The 17,181-nt window shown below is 40.9% G+C and overlaps 1 long non-coding RNA gene across 1 annotated transcript in view; it reads right to left on the reverse strand.

Moving 5' to 3' along the window:
• Positions 1-15,655: 15,655 nt before the first annotated feature.
• Positions 15,656-17,181, reverse strand: part of LOC308281873 — a 4,594-nt gene continuing 3,068 nt past the window's right edge. The window contains exon 4 of the long non-coding RNA XR_013961878.1: positions 15,656-15,974. This is a non-coding gene — a long non-coding RNA (uncharacterized lncRNA). The remainder of the gene's footprint in view (positions 15,975-17,181) is intronic.

The following is a 17,181-nucleotide window of genomic DNA, read 5'->3' on the forward strand; positions in this document are numbered from 1 at the left end:
TGCATAATATTTATAAAATGTGTACATCCCTGCTCCAGCTAGTCAGTTATACAGAAGACAGGACAGCATTTATAGAAATATTAGACCTTAATTGTTTTTAACATTAATAAAAGACAAATGTTACATCAAAGTGCCCACTCTTTCGTTACATAGCTGTCCGCGGCCTGATGGTGGCCTGCCGATTTGAGTGATTTTAGGGCAAAAATTGTAGGAGCAGTGTCCAAAAATTTGTTTTGCAAGAATCGGCCTCATGGTGGCGCTAGAAGAGGGCCATATGAGAAATGAGGGGTGGGGTCTCCGCGCCGCAGAGGCGGACGAATAGGTACCGGCCCCGGCTCTCCCGGTCGCTCCTAGCCCAAGTTACGGCATTTTATGTGCTCTGCAGTGGCAGGGGGTCCTCCACTGGGGGCGCCACCACTTTTGCATCCGTTCTGGAGCACCAGGAGTCGGTGGTCCCCGGGAATTCCCCGTGAGCAGCCCCGTTGGGGTGGTCATTTTTGCACATTTGGTCATTTTTTACACCTGGGGGTCCCCCAGGGACCTGGGGGTCCCTGGAGCTCCGGGGGTCCTTGGAGGTTGTAAATAGGCAGGCAAGGAGTTTGTGTGGAAATTTTGGCATGGATCGGGGCAACGGTGGCGGAGATATGAGTAGGGGGAAAGTGTGACGTGTGACGAGTGACGTGACGGAAGGGAGGAAGGAAGGAAGGAAGGACAGACTGACAGCCGGTGGAGGTTTGGATAGTATAGGAGTGCAAGTAACTGCGACCTACGGTCGCAATTAATGACAAATGTTTGTTAAAGTGGAATTTAATACACGCGTAGGAAAATAACTGAGTACAGCGCTGGCTCGAGGATGTAGAGTGACCCGGCTTATTGTGACACACACACACACACACACACACACACACACACACACACACACACACACACACACACACACACACACACACACACACACACACAGCTCACTGTTGTTCACTTTGAGGGAATTTCCTCAACTTGATACATCTTGATACGAGTATTACATCAGGGGTAGACATTAAGTAGTCCCCCCAGGAATCCGCGGAGAAAAAGTTCTGATTCCGCGGTGAACAATCCTGATTCTGCGGAGAGCAATTCTTGATTTCCGCGGCTTGAAAGTTAATATTCCGCGGGTATTAAAAAACTACTTAAAATGACCAGTCATGAAGCAAATATTTTTTTTATGTAATAATGAAGTAGAAATGAACTTATGAAATGAATTGCAATACCAAAACACTGTGAAACATTGTGGTTATCAAATAATCAACATCAATATTCTCTTTGTCCCTCTTGGGCAGATTTATTTATATGTGCCAGGCATGTCACGTGGATGGAATTGGGAAACAGGGATTTGAGGGCAGACTTGTAGGCCTTAAGCATACAGTATATGCAGCATTGTCAGTATCAAAAGAAATCACATCCTCTTGTTTCACTCCAAAGTCATTTAGAGTCTGCTGCATTTGCCACTGTTGAATGATTGCATTTGTCTAAGAAAACAGTGTCAACCAGGTAGCTGCGGATTTCACCAGATTCATCCTTGATGAGTGGAGACACCATTATGTTGAGCATGCAGCATCCTTCTGAATCAGAGAGAGAGAGAGAGAGAGAGAGAGAGAGAGAGAGAGAGAGAGAGAGACCTTTATTATCCCAAGGGGGAAAATCAGTTGCCCAGAGGCAGCACAGCAGTGTAAGGTTATTTACAAAGTTACAAAGAAGTATGAAAAAATAAAAATAAAAACAAGAACAGAGTACAGTAAAGAGCAAGGTACATCAAGAAAGGGAACCTCTTACCTCTCTTGCAGTTGTGTATGTCCAGGGATGGCCCACATTCATTTCTCTGTTTTGCAATTAGAAACTTCTCATCAAGGGACTGTCAGACCTGGACAGTGGTGATGTACAAGCCTGCCAAAAAGCCTGCCAAAACAGAATACAAAACACAATACATTGATTGTACATATTTTGATCAAATAGTACAGTTATATGATTATACAATGGAGCTAAACTAAAATGATTTATTTATCTACCTTGACTAATTCATACTTTTTCATATCAAGGTCCAATATTTATTCATTATTTAATGACATTTATCCTCTCACTCAGACCCAAAACATAGAATATTTTGTTATTGTTGGATAACATTTTGTTCACAATTCTATGCTGTATTGATTTGATGTTGGTGCCATAGATAGAAGAGATAAACAGGCAACACGTTGATAAAAATAGCAACTCTTCTACATTCTCTAATTGTATAGACTTTGGATATTGTAAATTAATGAATGCAGATTTTTAACAACAATTTAACTCTTGAGAGTGTAAAATTAAAACAAATGGACCCATGATTAAACCAAATGGACCCTTATGGGTTTCATTTATAGTTAAATATAGCGTCCATTTGGTTAACAACACTCAAGGACCACTGGTTGAAAACCACTGGAGCACAAGTCAAGAATACATTACTAAAACGATAGCATACCTTCTCTCGTTCCTCTGCAGCCACGGTTTTGCTGGCGATTGTGGTTGTGATGTTTTTTTGTCTTTTTAAGACAGTGTCTGCGGGTGTTGCTTGTTTTCTCTTCTGATGAAAGCAGCCAAGTGGTCTTTGATCGTTGAGTTGCGGCGGTGATCAAGGACTGTATTCTCCTCCCGTAATTCTGTGTATGATTTAGCTCTTTCAGCATAATATATTCCCCTGCCTACTCTGAGGGCTCGGACCCGGCCTCGTAGCCGGAGGTCGGAGAAATCGCTCCATTACTCCATGTGCGTCTTTCTCACTGTGAGTCAATATAAACAGTCAGACGATGTGCCTAGTTCCATTAAAAATCAGCACCATCCGCTCTGGTATCGTCACCACACACACAAGACATAGCACATGAATGTATGCAACTGCAAACAAAGCCATTTCCGTTTCCGTATCCGGCACGACGACCGGCTAGACTGTGAGCCTTGTCTGTCTATATGACCACGACATCTAGCGGCCGGGATGAAAACTACATGTAAAATGTAATATTCTGCGGACTGCTATGATATCCGCGGGAGGCTCTGATATCCGCGGAGGGCTTTGATTTCGAGCAGCACCTGGCTGCAGACACTAGGGTCCTGTTGATGTCCACGGGAGACAGGAACATCAACAAGTGGCAGGAAGTGACCTCACAGTGTCAAGTGACTTCATGCCGCTTGTGGAGGTCACGTGACGTCTCTGCCTTGCAGTCCAAGGCACTACAGTCCCTTTGAGCCGCATTGTCGCTATGTGTACATGTTATGTTTTATCTTTTAGACAACCCAACTCTACCCCCTAACCCTAAACAGAACCTCCATGGGGTAGAGCAAGAAAGAGGTGTGAGGTCACTTCCTGCCACTTGTTGATGTTCCTGTCTCCCGTGGACATCAACAGGACCCTAGTGTCTGCAGCCAGGTAGTCTTGATTTCCGCGAAAAATTCCGTGATCGCGGAATCGCGGATTCCTGGGGGGACTAATTAAGGGAAATGTACTACTGGCCCACTGGGCCAGTAGTACATTTCCTGGCTCTGACACACATGCACGCACAAAACCTATGTCCTCGTTCATCTTCCATACCAGCGTCTTTTTTTTCTTCTTTTTTCATGAATTGAGTACATAGGACCCCAATGCAAAACAAGCCATTGAGCTTGTGGTTTAAATCCTTTCAGTAGAAGTTGTTGCGACCGTCAGGTCACAGTTACTATCAAAACCTCGACCAGCTGTCCGTCAGTCCGTCCGTCAGTCTGTCTGTCACACGTCACATGTCACACTTTTGCCCTGCTCATATCTCTGCAACCGTTGCCCCGATCCATGCCAAATTTTGCACACACACTCCTTGCCTGCCAAACCACAACCTCCACCCATTCTCACATGGCCTTCTTCTAGCGCCACCATTAGGCCGATTCTTGCAAAACACATTTTTGGACACTGCTCCTACAAATTTTGCCCTAAAATCACGCAAATCGGTACACACTTGCTCTACACTCATGTCTTCAACATGGATCTGTCCCATTTAGCGCCACCTTCAGGCCGATTCTTTAAAACACATTTTTGGACACTACTCCTACAGATTTTGCCCTAAAATCATGCAAATCGCTACACAGTATGTCTACACTCATCTCATCAACATGGATCTGTCCCATATAGCGCCACCATCAGGCGGATTTTTTCAAACACATTTTTGGACACTGCTCCTACACATTTTGCCCTAAAATCATGCTGCGACCTGACGGTTGCTTATCTCCCGATTAGGGAGTCTTACTGGTATCAGTGAACTGTACTGTCCTGTCCCTTTTGCTATTCACAATTACCATGATTGCCACCATGGCCCCCACCACTGTAACCACTGGCCCAGGACAAGGTCACATATCATTCCCCATAAAAATAACTCATTTGACTCAATAACATGGAGGCCTACTCCTAACACCAGCTGTAGCATGTTTAACTGCTGAGGGCCCCAGCCCAGATTGACAGCTGTCTGTCTGCCTTACCAGAATCTCTTAATTTGGGGTTAATTAGCCCAGGATCAAGCTATCAGAGCTGTATTTTATAGATGATATTAACATGTAAATAAAATACATCTATGATATTCTTGATCCAAGGCTAAGCGTTTATGCTGGCATGATTGCATAATATTTATAAACTGTGTACATTCCTGCTCCAGCTAGTCAGTTATACAGAAGACAGGACAGCAATTATAGAAATATTAGACCTTAATTGTTTTTAACATTTAGGAAAATAATTGCCAAATGTTACATCAAAGTGCCCACTCTTTAGTTACATCCTACTGCGCACGCGCGCGCACACACACACACACACACACACACACACACACACACACACACACACACACACACACACACACACACACACACACACACACACATTTTCAAATAAAGAATGAATAGATTAATGACAAATGTTTGTTGAAGTGGAATTTAATACAGTGTAGGAAAATAACTGAGTACGGAGACAGCAGCGTTGGCTCGAGGATGTAGTGACGCGGCTTATTGTGACACACACACACACACACACACACACACACACACACACACACACACACACACACACACAGACAGACAGAGAGAGCTTTGTCCCCTTTAGGGGAATAACTATGAAGAGATAGATTTCCTTTAGTTGATACATCCTGACACGATTGTTGAAACAATTTAATAGAAAAGGATATATCTGTATTGCTTGCAGATATTCAGGCATGAAATCAGGCTGCGACGCGGCCTGAAGGTTTGAAACGTTAAACTGCTGCACCTCTGTGCAGTGATGGAAAGTGGGCCGGGTACTAACGTACTAGTAAAACGTCTCAGGTGCAGTGATGGAAAGTGGGCCGGGTACTAACGTACTAGTAAGACGTCTCAGGTGCAGTGATGGAAAGTGGGCCGGGTACTAACGTACTAGTAAGACGTCTCAGGTGCAGTGATGGAAAGTGGGCCGGGTACTAACGTACTAGTAAGACGTCTCAGGTGCAGTGATGGAAAGTGGGCCGGGTACTAACGTACTAGTAAGACGTCTCAGGTGCAGTGATGGAAAGTGGGCCGGGTACTAACGTACTAGTAAGACGTCTCAGGTGCAGTGATGGAAAGTGGGCCGGGTACTAACGTACTAGTAAGACGTCTCAGGTGCAGTGATGGAAAGTGGGCCGGGTACTAACGTACTAGTAAGACGTCTCAAGTGCAGTGATGGAAAGTGGGCCGGGTACTAACGTACTAGTAAGACGTCTCAGGTGCAGTGATGGAAAGTGGGCCGGGTACTAACGTACTAGTAAGACGTCTCAGGTGCAGTGATGGAAAGTGGGCCGGGTACTAACGTACTAGTAAGACATCTCAGGTGCAGTGATGGAAAGTGGGCCGGGTACTAACGTACTAGTAAGACGTCTCAGGTGCAGTGATGGAAAGTGGGCCGGGTACTAACGTACTAGTAAGACGTCTCAAGTGCAGTGATGGAAAGTGGGCCGGGTACTAACGTACTAGTAAGACGTCTCAGGTGCAGTGATGGAAAGTGGGCCGGGTACTAACGTACTAGTAAGACATCTCAGGTGCAGTGATGGAAAGTGGGCCGGGTACTAACGTACTAGTAAGACGTCTCAGGTGCAGTGATGGAAAGTGGGCCGGGTACTAACGTACTAGTAAGACGTCTCAGGTGCAGTGATGGAAAGTGGGCCGGGTACTAACGTACTAGTAAGACGTCTCAGGTGCAGTGATGGAAAGTGGGCCGGGTACTAACGTACTAGTAAGACGTCTCAAGTGCAGTGATGGAAAGTGGGCCGGGTACTAACGTACTAGTAAGACGTCTCAAGTGCAGTGATGGAAAGTGGGCCGGGTACTAACGTACTAGTAAGACGTCTCAAGTGCAGTGATGGAAAGTGGGCCGGGTACTAACGTACTAGTAAGACGTCTCAGGTGCAGTGATGGAAAGTGGGCCGGTTACTAACGTACTAGTAAGACGTCTCAGGTGCAGTGATGGAAAGTGGGCCGGGTACTAACGTACTAGTAAGACGTCTCAGGTGCAGTGATGGAAAGTGGGCCGGGTACTAACGTACTAGTAAGACGTCTCAGGTGCAGTGATGGAAAGTGGGCCGGGTACTAACGTACTAGTAAGACATCTCAGGTGCAGTGATGGAAAGTGGGCCGGGTACTAACGTACTAGTAAGACGTCTCAGGTGCAGTGATGGAAAGTGGGCCGGGTACTAACGTACTAGTAAGACGTCTCAGGTGCAGTGATGGAAAGTGGGCCGGGTACTAACGTACTAGTAAGACGTCTCAGGTGCAGTGATGGAAAGTGGGCCGGGTACTAACGTACTAGTAAGACGTCTCAGGTGCAGTGATGGAAAGTGGGCCGGGTACTAACGTACTAGTAAGACGTCTCAGGTGCAGTGATGGAAAGTGGGCCGGGTACTAACGTACTAGTAAGACGTCTCAGGTGCAGTGATGGAAAGTGGGCCGGGTACTAACGTACTAGTAAGACGTCTCAGGTGCAGTGATGGAAAGTGGGCCGGGTACTAACGTACTAGTAAGACGTCTCAGGTGCAGTGATGGAAAGTGGGCCGGGTACTAACTAAGCGCCTTCAGCGCCCTTTAGGGCCGTCTGGCCAGTGATGTATATCTGACCAGTTATCCATATGGAGACCACTAGTACCCATATATGGAGACCCCTGGTACCCATACAGGGACGTGCTGGCCATTGGGAAAAGCGGGACATTAGGCCATTAGGAAAAAATAAAAAATAAAATGTCGGCCTTCGTTCCATTTTGGGGTCTGGGCGGCCAACAAAGTAAATCGTCACTGTCGGGCAGAAACCTCGTATCTCCAAGTTTCAAATTTTTACATTTTTCGCAAAGCAAAGCCCTGCTTCATACAAGGCCGTCGCACAAAAGTAGTGAAAACAGCAGATCTACAAGCACACAACGCCTCGCGGTGCGAGGCGTTGTGTGCTTGTAGAATCCTACTATAGAATATTCTTATTTGACGGTGCTGGAACAAGGAATCCTACTATAAAATATTCTTATTGGACGCTGGAACAAGGAATCCTACTATAAAATATTCTTATTGGACGCTGGAACAAGGAATCCTACTATAAAATATTCTTATTGGACGCTGGAACAAGGAATCCTACTATAAAATATTCTTATTGGACGGTGGAACAAGGAATCCTACTATAAAATATTCTTATTGGACGGTGCTGGAACAAGGAATCCTACTATAAAACATTCTTATTGGACGCTGGAACAAGGAATCCTACTATAAAATATTCTTATTGGACGCTGGAACAAGGAATCCTACTATAAAATATTCTTATTGGACGCTGGAACAAGGAATCCTACTATAAAATATTCTTATTGGACGCTGGAACAAGGAATCCTACTATAAAATATTCTTATTGGACGGTGGAACAAGGAATCCTACTATAAAATATTCTTATTGGACGGTGGAACAAGGAATCCTACTATAAAATATTCTTATTGGACGGTGGAACAAGGAATCCTACTATAAAACATTCTTATTGGACGGTGGAACAAGGAACCCTACTATAAAATATTCTTATTGGACGGTGCTGGAACAAGGAATCCTACTATAAAATATTCTTATTGGACGCTGGAACAAGGAATCCTACTATAAAATATTCTTATTGGACGGTGGAACAAGGAATCCTACTATAAAATATTCTTATTGGACGGTGGAACAAGGAATCCTACTATAAAATATTCTTATTGGACGGTGGAACAAGGAATCCTACTATAAAATATTCTTATTGGACGCTGGAACAAGGAATCCTACTATAAAATATTCTTATTGGACGGTGGAACAAGGAATCCTACTATAAAATATTCTTATTGGACGGTGGAACAAGGAATCCTACTATAAAACATTCTTATTGGACGGTGGAACAAGGAACCCTACTATAAAATATTCTTATTGGACGGTGGAACAAGGAACCCTACTATAAAATATTCTTATTGGACGGTGCTGGAACAAGGAATCCTACTATAAAATATTCTTATTGGACGGTGGAACAAGGAATCCTACTATAAAATATTCTTATTGGACGGTGCTGGAACAAGGAATCCTACTATAAAATATTCTTATTGGACGGTGGAACAAGGAATCCTACTATAAAATATTCTTATTGGACGGTGGAACAAGGAACCCTACTATAAAATATTCTTATTGGACGGTGGAACAAGGAATCCTACTATAAAATATTCTTATTGGACGGTGGAACAAGGAATCCTACTATAAAATATTCTTATTGGACGCTGGAACAAGGAATCCTACTATAAAATATTCTTATTGGACGGTGGAACAAGGAATCCTACTATAAAATATTCCTATTGGACGCTGGAACAAGGAATCCTACTATAAAATATTCTTATTGGACGGTGGAACAAGGAATCCTACTATAAAATATTCTTATTGGACGGTGGAACAAGGAATCCTACTATAAAATATTCTTATTGGACGCTGGAACAAGGAATCCTACTATAAAATATTCTTATTGGACGGTGGAACAAGGAATCCTACTATAAAACATTCTTATTGGACGGTGGAACAAGGAATCCTACTATAAAATATTCTTATTGGACGGTGGAACAAGGAATCCTACTATAAAACATTCTTATTGGACGGTGGAACAAGGAATCCTACTATAAAACATTCTTATTGGACGGTGGAACAAGGAATCCTACTATAAAACATTCTTATTGGACGGTGGAACAAGGAATCCTACTATAAAATATTCTTATTGGACGCTGGAACAAGGAACCCTACTATAAAATATTCTTATTGGACGGTGGAACAAGGAATCCTACTATAAAATATTCTTATTGGACGGTGGAACAAGGAATCCTACTATAAAATATTCTTATTGGACGGTGGAACAAGGAATCCTACTATAAAATATTCTTATTGGACGGTGCTGGAACAAGGAATCCTACTATAAAATATTCTTATTGGACGGTGGAACAAGGAATCCTACTATAAAATATTCTTATTGGACGGTGCTGGAACAAGGAATCCTACTATAAAACATTCTTATTGGACGGTGGAACAAGGAATCCTACTATAAAATATTCTTATTGGACGGTGGAACAAGGAATCCTACTATAAAATATTCTTATTGGACGGTGGAACAAGGAATCCTACTATAAAATATTCTTATTGGACGCTGGAACAAGGAATCCTACTATAAAATATTCTTATTGGACGGTGGAACAAGGAATCCTACTATAAAATATTCTTATTGGACGGTGCTGGAACAAGGAATCCTACTATAAAACATTCTTATTGGACGGTGGAACAAGGAATCCTACTATAAAATATTCTTATTGGACGGTGGAACAAGGAATCCTACTATAAAATATTCTTATTGGACGGTGGAACAAGGAATCCTACTATAAAATATTCTTATTGGACGCTGGAACAAGGAATCCTACTATAAAATATTCTTATTGGACGGTGGAACAAGGAATCCTACTATAAAATATTCTTATTGGACGGTGGAACAAGGAATCCTACTATAAAATATTCTTATTGGACGGTGGAACAAGGAATCCTACTATAAAATATTCTTATTGGACGGTGGAACAAGGAATCCTACTATAAAACATTCTTATTGGACGGTGGAACAAGGAATCCTACTATAAAATATTCTTATTGGACGGTGGAACAAGGAATCCTACTATAAAATATTCTTATTGGACGGTGGAACAAGGAATCCTACTATAAAATATTCTTATTGGACGCTGGAACAAGGAATCCTACTATAAAATATTCTTATTGGACGGTGGAACAAGGAATCCTACTATAAAATATTCTTATTGGACGGTGGAACAAGGAATCCTACTATAAAATATTCTTATTGGACGGTGGAACAAGGAATCCTACTATAAAATATTCTTATTGGACGGTGGAACAAGGAATCCTACTATAAAATATTCTTATTGGACGGTGCTGGAACAAGGAATCCTACTATAAAATATTCTTATTGGACGGTGGAACAAGGAATCCTACTATAAAATATTCTTATTGGACGGTGGAACAAGGAATCCTACTATAAAATATTCTTATTGGACGGTGGAACAAGGAATCCTACTATAAAATATTCTTATTGGACGGTGGAACAAGGAATCCTACTATAAAATATTCTTATTGGACGGTGGAACAAGGAATCCTACTATAAAATATTCTTATTGGACGGTGGAACAAGGAATCCTACTATAAAATATTCTTATTGGACGGTGGAACAAGGAATCCTACTATAAAATATTCTTATTGGACGGTGGAACAAGGAATCCTACTATAAAATATTCTTATTGGACGGTGGAACAAGGAATCCTACTATAAAACATTCTTATTGGACGGTGGAACAAGGAATCCTACTATAAAATATTCTTATTGGACGGTGGAACAAGGAATCCTACTATAAAATATTCTTATTGGACGGTGCTGGAACAAGGAATCCTACTATAAAATATTCTTATTGGACGGTGCTGGAACAAGGAATCCTACTATAAAATATTCTTATTGGACGGTGGAACAAGGAATCCTACTATAAAATATTCTTATTGGACGGTGGAACAAGGAATCCTACTATAAAATATTCTTATTGGACGGTGGAACAAGGAATCCTACTATAAAATATTCTTATTGGACGGTGGAACAAGGAATCCTACTATAAAATATTCTTATTGGACGCTGGAACAAGGAATCCTACTATAAAATATTCTTATTGGACGCTGGAACAAGGAATCCTACTATAAAATATTCTTATTGGACGGTGGAACAAGGAATCCTACTATAAAATATTCTTATTGGACGGTGGAACAAGGAATCCTACTATAAAATATTCTTATTGGACGGTGGAACAAGGAATCCTACTATAAAATATTCTTATTGGACGGTGGAACAAGGAATCCTACTATAAAATATTCTTATTGGACGGTGGAACAAGGAATCCTACTATAAAATATTCTTATTGGACGCTGGAACAAGGAATCCTACTATAAAATATTCTTATTGGACGGTGGAACAAGGAATCCTACTATAAAATATTCTTATTGGACGGTGCTGGAACAAGGAATCCTACTATAAAATATTCTTATTGGACGGTGCTGGAACAAGGAATCCTACTATAAAACATTCTTATTGGACGGTGGAACAAGGAATCCTACTATAAAATATTCTTATTGGACGGTGGAACAAGGAATCCTACTATAAAATATTCTTATTGGACGGTGGAACAAGGAATCCTACTATAAAATATTCTTATTGGACGGTGGAACAAGGAATCCTACTATAAAATATTCTTATTGGACGCTGGAACAAGGAATCCTACTATAAAATATTCTTATTGGACGCTGGAACAAGGAATCCTACTATAAAATATTCTTATTGGACGCTGGAACAAGGAATCCTACTATAAAATATTCTTATTGGACGGTGGAACAAGGAATCCTACTATAAAATATTCTTATTGGACGGTGGAACAAGGAATCCTACTATAAAATATTCTTATTGGACGGTGGAACAAGGAATCCTACTATAAAATATTCTTATTGGACGGTGGAACAAGGAATCCTACTATAAAATATTCTTATTGGACGGTGGAACAAGGAATCCTACTATAAAATATTCTTATTGGACGGTGCTGGAACAAGGAATCCTACTATAAAACATTCTTATTGGACGGTGGAACAAGGAATCCTACTATAAAATATTCTTATTGGACGGTGGAACAAGGAATCCTACTATAAAATATTCTTATTGGACGGTGCTGGAACAAGGAATCCTACAATAAAATATTCTTATTGGACGGTGGAACAAGGAATCCTACTATAAAATATTCTTATTGGACGGTGGAACAAGGAATCCTAGTATAAAATATTCTTATTGGACGGTGGAACAAGGAATCCTACTATAAAATATTCTTATTGGACGGTGGAACAAGGAATCCTACTATAAAACATTCTTATTGGACGGTGGAACAAGGAATCCTACTATAAAATATTCTTATTGGACGGTGCTGGTGGGACGTTTAGAATACAGTTTAGGAATGAAGCTGTGGGCCGTATAACATTTGTCATCAGGCCGCATGTGGCCCCCAGGCCACACTTTGGACACCCCTGCTCTATGCACAGCAGCAGCCATATTATGCCTCTCTCCCCCCCCCCCCCCCCCTTTTTTTTTAAGAACCCCCATAACTCTGAGAGTGTACAAATAAGGGTCCATTTGGTTCCATTTGTACACTCTCAGAGTTACAGAGCTGTAAGGGTCCATTTGGTTCCATTTGTACACTCACAGAGTTACAGACCCGTGAGGGTCCATTTGGTTCCATGTGTACACTCTCAGAGTTACAGAGCTGTAAGGGTCCATTTGGTTCCATGTGTACACTCTCAGAGTTACAGAGCTGTAAGGGTCCATTTGGTTCCATGTGTACACTCTCAGAGTTACAGAGCTGTAAGGGTCCATTTGGTTCCATGTGTACACTCTCACAGTTACAGAGCTGTAAGGGTCCATTTGGTTCCATGTGTACACTCTCAGAGTTACAGAGCTGTAAGGGTCCATTTGGTTCCATGTGTACACTCTCACAGTTACAGAGCTGTAAGGGTCCATTTGGTTCCATGTGTACACTCTCACAGTTACAGAGCTGTAAGGGTCCATTTGGATCCATGTGTACACTCTCAGAGTTAGAGACCCATAAGGGTCCATTTGGACCACACTTTGAGACCCTCTGGTGTAGCAGAGTGTGAGCCAACATGACACAATATCTCTGTTTGGACATGCTTTAGACCAGGGGTCTTCAACGTTTACAGGCCAAGGACCCCTTAGTTGAGAGAGAGATGAAGCAGGGACCCCCACAACCTGTTCATAGATTCCATATAGTTTCATTGTTTGACAGCACAATCATCAGTGTATTTTGGATTCATGTCAATTTGTGTTTTCAGATATTTAATCACTTGAAACCGAAACTTGTCCTTTCACTTTGTACTTAGTCGGCTTTTTCCCCTCTACACCAAAACTCTTTGCCAAAAATAGCCGATCTAAAAGCTCACAATGCCTCGCAGCGTTGTGAGCTTGTAGATCTGCTATTTTTGGCTACAGTTCTCAGAATATGGACACTACGGTTCAAGTTGTTATATAAAAAGGATTTGAATATTTGAAGGACCCCCTGTAATAACTCTGAGGACCCCCTAGGGGTCCCGGACCCCCTGTTGAAGACCCCTGCTTTTAGACGTATTATTCGTGCTTGAATAAACTGGATCATTTTGACATTCAGGAGTTGGTGATTCTGTGAGTGAAACATAACAGCACTCAGCAGTGTTCCCTAAAATGAAGCTCATATTTGAACAGTTTGATGAATATGTTTGTGCTTTGCTTCTCAAACTGATTCATTTCAAGGAGACCCATTTTGATATGCATTAGATTAGGCCATGGGTCCCCATTAACAATACATAACCATAAGGGTCCATTTGGTTCCATTTGTACACTCTCAGAGTTACAGACCTGTAAGGGTCCATTTGGTTCCATTTGTACACTCTCAGAGTTACAGAGCTGTAAGGGTCCATTTGGTTCCATTTGTACACTCTCAGAGTTACAGACCTGTAAGGGTCCATTTGGTTATATATATATATATATATATATATATATATATATATATATATATATATATATATATATATATATATATAAATGCATATTTATAAAAGTGTATTTGGCCACGTAACCACATGTGAATTGTTTTGTTCCAGGGACCCCCTGGAGAAGATATTAAAAACTTTGTTCAAAAATTGCAGATATACAAGCTCACCGCGTGTCACTTTGTGACACGTGGTGAGCTTGTAGATCTGCTATTTTTTTTAATAGCCACCATCCACAATAAAAGGGGTGAAAATGATTGTTAGGCTGTATATTAGCCAATTTTGCTGGGGGCCCCCTGGAACCCCCTCCAAGGACCCCTGGGGGTCCCCGGATCCCATTTAGAGAACAACTGATGTACATACAAATAATATGGTAATAATATTGTTACAATAATCATTGATTGAACAAGGTAAAACATTTATTTGACCTCTGTTTATTAAACAATGATATTAATCCATGTTTCAGTGTTGATTTAACAATGATATTAATCCATGTTTCAGTGTTGATTTAACAATGATATTAATCCATGTTTCAGTGTTGACCCCCTGTAATAACTCTGAGGACCCCCTAGGGGTCCCGGACCCCCTGTTGAAGACCCCTGCTTTTAGACGTATTATTCGTGCTTGAATAAACTGGATCATCTTGACATTCAGGAGTTGGTGATTCTGTGAGTGAAACATAACAGCACTCAGCAGTGTTCCCTAAAATGAAGCTCATATTTGAACAGTTTGATGAATATGTTTGTGCTTTGCTTCTCAAACTGATTCATTTCAAGGAGACCCATTTTGATATGCATTAGATTAGGCCATGGGTCCCCATTAACAATACATAACCATAAGGGTCCATTTGGTTCCATGTGTACACTCTCAGAGTTACAGACCTGTAAGGGTCCATTTGGTTCCATTTGTACACTCTCAGAGTTACAGACCTGTAAGGGTCCATTTGGTTCCATTTGTACACTCTCAGAGTTACAGAGCTGTAAGGGTCCATTTGGTTCCATTTGTACACTCTCAGAGTTACAGACCTGTAAGGGTCCATTTGGTTATATATATATATATATATATATATATATATATATATATATATATATATATATATATATATATATATATAAATGCATATTTATAAAAGTGTATTTGGCCACGTAACCACATGTGAATTGTTTTGTTCCAGGGACCCCCTGGAGAAGATATTAAAAACTTTGTTCAAAAATTGCAGATATACAAGCTCACCGCGTGTCACTTTGTGACACGTGGTGAGCTTGTAGATCTGCTATTTTTTTTAATAGCCACCATCCACAATAAAAGGGGTGAAAATGATTGTTAGGCTGTATATTAGCCAATTTTGCTGGGGGCCCCCTGGAACCCCCTCCAAGGACCCCTGGGGGTCCCCGGATCCCATTTAGAGAACAACTGATGTACATACAAATAATATGGTAATAATATTGTTACAATAATCATTGATTGAACAAGGTAAAACATTTATTTGACCTCTGTTTATTAAACAATGATATTAATCCATGTTTCAGTGTTGATTTAACAATGATATTAATCCATGTTTCAGTGTTGATTTAACAATGATATTAATCCATGTTTCAGTGTTGATTTAACAATGATATTAATCCATGTTTCAGTACAGAGGTGATACAGTGACCATGAGGATTTCACTGAACAACTCTTTCACACATCCAACGGTAAGAGTCAGAACATGTATAGTCAGCCCATCCTCTATTAGACCCTCCTTGATTAACATAGTAAACACAGTCCCTGTCTCCTTTAGTGTCACCAGGGTGACCAGGATACCAGAACCTGTAGAAATAAACAACATGTCATTCATTACAATACATTTACAATGATTTATTTGATCTCTAAATGTTTACTTTTTATCTCCTTAAACCCTGGCATCTCTATTTGGGTCATGTTACTATAGATGAACATATTGTGAAAAAGTGTTTAATCCTGACCTCAAATGATATTGTAGATACTATTTAGATATAAATGAACTGTCTGTCTGTCTGTCTGTCTGTCATCTAATCGTCTGTGTACATTAACTGTTTGTACACCAACTGTCTGTCTGCACGCACAAATTGTGCGTGCGTGCGTGCGTGCGTGCGTGCGTGAGTGAGTGAGTGAGTGAGTGAATGAATGAATGAATGATTTTTTTATTTTCGTGTCTTGTCAAAAAGACCCATCCCTTATGGGATTATATAATTTGAGTTCCCAGAAGTTCTTTTTTTCTCCACTAGGGGGGCGAGAAGAACTTCTGGGCAGAACCCTTTATATCTCTGGGCCAGAAGTCAGCCCAGCTCAGAATCTGAGTAGAAGGAAGTTGTACAAGTATGGTTGCCTGGCTCCAGACCATAGACCCGCCCACTCTCTGAGCGGACTGCTTCTCTTGGTCTGGTGTTGTAATATGAACCTATAGTTTCTCTGGTATAAGGCAGTACCAGGCCAATGAGAGTCGGAGCCTCGGAGGTGGGGGTGGGTCTAACGAGACAAGCGAATCAGGGACCCATTAAAGCTGTGAACCAGTTTGAGAAATCAGGCTACAAGTATGGGTAACCAGAGGCAAAAATGGAGGGGGTTACCTATGTCTCCAAAAGCCCACATATCGAGTTAAATCCTCCAAGACTAAGGATTATAAGACACCAAACATGAATAAACAATACCACATTCAATCACTGGAGATTGGAGACTGCACAACAATAATAATACAAAGAAAAGAAAAAGGAAGAAAAGAAAAGAACATGCCAAAACAAAATAAATATACCTCATATGTTTTCTTTGTCCGTTTGTCCCATGCTTTCTCTAAATATTCTGCCAGTGCAAATATCTTGTGTTCAAAATAATAATAATATAATATTTGGAATTTACTTTATAATGATAATTGAGTATGAATTTAAACTTGAAGTACACAGTTATTTTCAGTCAGTTCTAACCAAAATGGCTATTATGTTTTCCTCAAAACATAAACGCTAAAATATGCTATAAATAGGGGTGCTGGGAGTGAAGATTA

Source organism: Nannobrachium achirus, assembly GCF_963921795.1.
Source record: "Nannobrachium achirus genome assembly, chromosome: 3".
Classification (NCBI taxonomy): Eukaryota; Metazoa; Chordata; class Actinopteri; order Myctophiformes; family Myctophidae; genus Nannobrachium; species Nannobrachium achirus.